This window comes from Chiloscyllium plagiosum, unplaced genomic scaffold (genome assembly GCF_037043375.1).
Source record: "Chiloscyllium plagiosum isolate Xiang-an unplaced genomic scaffold, Cpla_swu_hap1 HiC_scaffold_35, whole genome shotgun sequence".
NCBI classification, from domain to species: Eukaryota; Metazoa; Chordata; class Chondrichthyes; order Orectolobiformes; family Hemiscylliidae; genus Chiloscyllium; species Chiloscyllium plagiosum.
In genome coordinates this window covers 48,022,600-48,026,656 of record NW_028270173.1, presented here as the reverse complement: position 1 = coordinate 48,026,656, position 4,057 = coordinate 48,022,600, and the positions used below count along the sequence as shown (strand labels likewise).

At 51.0% G+C, this 4,057-nt stretch overlaps 1 long non-coding RNA gene and 1 other non-coding gene across 2 annotated transcripts; one reads left to right on the top strand and one right to left on the bottom strand.

The window, feature by feature from the left end:
- The first annotated feature begins 1,749 nt into the window (after positions 1–1,749).
- On the top strand, positions 1,750–1,913 carry LOC148140785 (U1 spliceosomal RNA). The gene has a single exon (XR_015753198.1). It is a non-coding gene; the product is annotated as a U1 spliceosomal RNA (small nuclear RNA).
- A 946-nt stretch (positions 1,914–2,859) lies between these two features.
- LOC148140784 (uncharacterized) lies at positions 2,860–3,643 on the bottom strand. The gene is made up of 2 exons (XR_015752960.1): positions 3,476–3,643; positions 2,860–3,186 (listed from the first exon to the last, which is right to left on the bottom strand). It is a non-coding gene; the product is annotated as an uncharacterized LOC148140784 (long non-coding RNA).
- Between the last annotated feature and the right edge of the window lie 414 nt (positions 3,644–4,057).

Genomic DNA, 4,057 nt, shown 5'->3' with positions numbered 1-4,057 from the left:
GGCCTTAATCCGCCCCCATCCAGCTCTCTGCCATTCTGAACTGATACAGGCCTTAATCCGCCCCCATCCAGCTCTCAGCCATTCTGTACTGATACAGGCCTCTAATCCACTCCAATCCAACTCTCAGCCATTCTGTACTGATCCAGGCCTTAATCCGCCCCCATCCAGCTCTCAGCCATTCTGAACTGATACAGGCTTCTAATCCGCACCCCGCCCCACCCCCCCCCCCCGCCATTCAGCTCTCAGCCATTCTGAACTGATACATGCCTCTAATCTGCCCCCCTCCCCATACAGCTCTCAACCATTCTGTAGTGATCCAGGCCTCAAATCCACACCAATCCAGCTCTCAACCATTCTGTCCTGATAGGCCTCTAATCCACTTCAATCCAGCTCTCAGTTATCCTGTACTAATTCAGGCCTCAAATCCGCTCCAATCCAGCTCTGAGCCATCCTGTACTAATTCAGGCCTCGAATCCACTCCAATCCAGCTCTCAGCCATTCGAGACTGTTGCAGCTCTCCATCGGCTCCTCTTCAGCTCTCAGCTGCTCTGCACTGCTCCAGACCTCTGGCTCAAACTGTTCTGCCTCACATCTGCTCCACACTGATCCAGGCCTCCAGCCCACCCTGTTGTGCCTCTCAGCCTCTCCACACCACACTAGGCCTCCAGCCCACTCTGTTGTGCCTCTCAGCCTCTCCACACCACACTAGGCCTCCAGCCCACTCTGATCTGCCTCTCAGCCTCTCCACACCACACTAGGCCTCCAGTCCACCGTGTGCTGGGTCACAGCAGCCCCGCACTGATCCAGGTCTCCAGCCCACTTTGTTCTGCTGCACAGCTGCTCCGCAGTAATCCAGATATCCTAATTTAATCTTGTCCCATTTGCCAGCACTTGGCCCTTATCCCTCTGAACCCTTCCTATTCAGATGCCTTTCGCATGTTGTACTTGTACCAACCTCCATCACTTCCTCTGGCAGCTCATTGCGTCCACGCAGCACCCTCTGTGTGAAATAGTTGCCCCCTAGATCCCTTTGAAATTTTTCTCTTCTCACCCTAAACTATGCCCTCTAAATTTGGAATCCTTTACCCCAGGGAAAGCAGCAGGTAAATCAGACACGGAAGAAAAGGACGATTACATTTTAATCACAGGCCAGTTTATTTTACACAGAGGGTGGTGAGTGCTCGGAATGTGCAGCCAGACGAGGTGGTGGTGGTCTCAGTTTCGTGTCTCATCCAACATCATATTAAGAAATATGTTTCCCTGGCACCCTTAATCTTGTATGTGATTTCAACCTGAAGTCACTAATCTGATTGAAGAGAGATTTGCAAAGCTGCAGCTAAACATTGTAGAAAGTCGAGGTAAATTGGTTTTAAAAAATGCTTCTAGTTTGACAATCAAAGATTGTAAGTTGCTTTTATTCGCGTTGACATCAAATTCGGACGAGTGTTTGAAAACAAAGTTGGAACTTTCCCTCCTGTTTTTCCGCGAATCAGGAGGCAGCCTGAAGGAAACAGGGGCGGGGCGCGTCCTTTTAAGGGATAGATGCAGATAAGCAGCGCAGGCGCAGCCGTGGGTGGTATTTGAGTAAAACGGGAGTCCTGGAGACATTCGGTGATCCATTTGAAGAATGAAGCTGATCGACAGGCAGGGCAGGTTGAGGAAGTGAATGTTCGATGTTGCAAAAGTGAGTGAGTGTGAGAGTGAGAGGGAGCGGCTGTTGTGGGGTGTGAGTGAGTGTGAGCGCTGAGCATACTTACCTGGCAGGGGAGATGACATGATCATTGCGGTGGCGCTCCCAGGACGAGGCTATCCCATTGCACTTAGGGTGTGCTGACGCCTGCGATGTCCCCAAATGCGGGATACTCGACTGCAACATTTGTGGTAGTGGGGGACTGCGTTCGCGCTCTCCCCTGATTTACAAACCGATGGCAGAATCTGAATTGCGGTTTTTCTGGAGGCAGTGCTGTTATGCTGTGACTTGTCTTGTCACTGCTACGTTAAAACCCAAGTTTGCTCGGGCAGTCTTTGATATACCTTTCTTCCCTCTCCAAGCAAGAGCCGTCCTAACTTTAAAGCCGTTAAGCCCACCAAACCTCTGCTGCATATGTGACCATTTCCCTCTATTTCCTCACTATATCTCTCAATATGCTGCTTAACCACCTTCCCTCTTAACTGCTCTCAGTCACCATCTGCTCCATGTCTTACCACCGTTTGCTTCTTCACCAACCTATCAAGCAAGGGCACCAACACCCTGAGCTACAAAGTGCAAAATCCAGCCCACCTCACGCCTGGGGGGAGCAATGCCTCATCTTCCGCCTTCGGACCCTCCAACCACACAGCATCAATGTTGACTTCACCCGTTTCCTCATCTTCCAACCCCCACCTCATCTCAGACCTGACCCTCCACTTGACTTGTCCCACCTGTCCCAAAACAGCTGTTATTTTATCTCAAAGATTACGTACAAGGTTCCAGAAACTTCCTCACGTGCCTCCTTTAGCGTTCTGGGATATTTCCCCATCAGATCCGGGGGACCTGTCCACCTTAATGCTTTTTAAAGGCCCCCAACCCCACCTGTTGTTTAATGTTGAGATGCCCGGAGTACCAACATACCTGTCCCTAAACTCCCCATCCACCATGCCCTTCTGCTTTGTGAATACTGGTGCAAAGTATTCGCCACCAACATCACCCACTTCCACCAACCCCACACATAGATTTAGGTTCTGTTGTGTCACGTGTACTCAAGTACAGGAGTACGGTGGAAAGTATATAATGTCGCCACACACGGGGTCACCTTCCAAATAAACTTTAGTACTAACTATTAAAAGTTTAAACGAAAAACACCACCCAACACCAGGTTATAGTCCAACAGGGTTTATTTGGAAATACAAGCTTTCGGAGCACTGCTTCTTCAGGTGGTTGTAGAGATACAAGACACAGAACTTGTACCAAATACACCGGCGTCTCCAAATCATCACCGAACATAGTTCGTGGCTGGGGATCAGCCCCTGATCGCGGATTGAGGGTCAGCCCTTGATCGCGGATTGAGGATCAGCCCTTGATCGCGGATTGAGGATCAGCCCTTGATCGCGGATTGAGGATCAGCCGTTGATTGTAGAGTTGAGTCTTTCACACCCAGAGCCAGCTACCAGGCAGGGATCAGCAAACAATCTGGCGCCTTCGGTGACCTGTGGGGAAAGGAAACAAAGTGGTTAAGGTTTCAACTTGCATCTGAACAGCATTATCACGGCCGCACTGCTCGAGTAACTAACGTAACTAACTCAGTCAGAACAGAAAAGTGTAGTTCAGTTGGAAACTCCTGACTCGAAACCGGTTACTTTCTGAGCTAACCTTTAAAAAATAGGGGGAAGTAAGATGGAAGAGAATGGCAGAAGATAGGGTAGAAGTAGCAAGGTAGAGATTGACAGCCGAAAGAGGGAAGGAATGAAGGTAGTCCAAGTGAAGAGAGCGCTTAGCTTGGGTAAAGCCTTTGCTTGATGCAGCCGTCCGAGTGGTTGGTGTCCTCGAAGAGTCCCAGCAGGCAAAGTCTGGCTGGCCTCTTGCAGGACCATGGGGGCCGAGCTCTGGAAGCGCAGGTGGGTCTTGAAGCCCTGGGCGATGTCCCGTAGCGGGCGCTGGAAGGGCAGCTTGTGGATCAGCAGCTCGGTGGGGTTCTGGTAGCGGCGGATCTCTGGCAGTCCCACGGTCCTTTCCCCTCCCAGTGAACTTCCGCGCCGTCTGCTTCGTCCTCGCCCATTCCCACTCTCTCCCATCTCCATCCTCTCCCCCTCATCCCCATCCACTCTCTTCACTCACTCACTCACTCACTCACTCACTCACTCACTCACTCACTCACTCACTCACTCACTCACTCACTCACTCACTCACTCACTCACTCACTCACTCACTCACTCACTCACTCACTCACTCACTCACTCACTCACTCACTCACTCACTCACCCACCCCGCCCCTCCTTTTATACAGTCCTGAGCCACTGGCGGCTGGCGCCCGGCGTTTTCTGATTGGTCCATTAAAGCCTTCGTCTGATTGGTGCATAA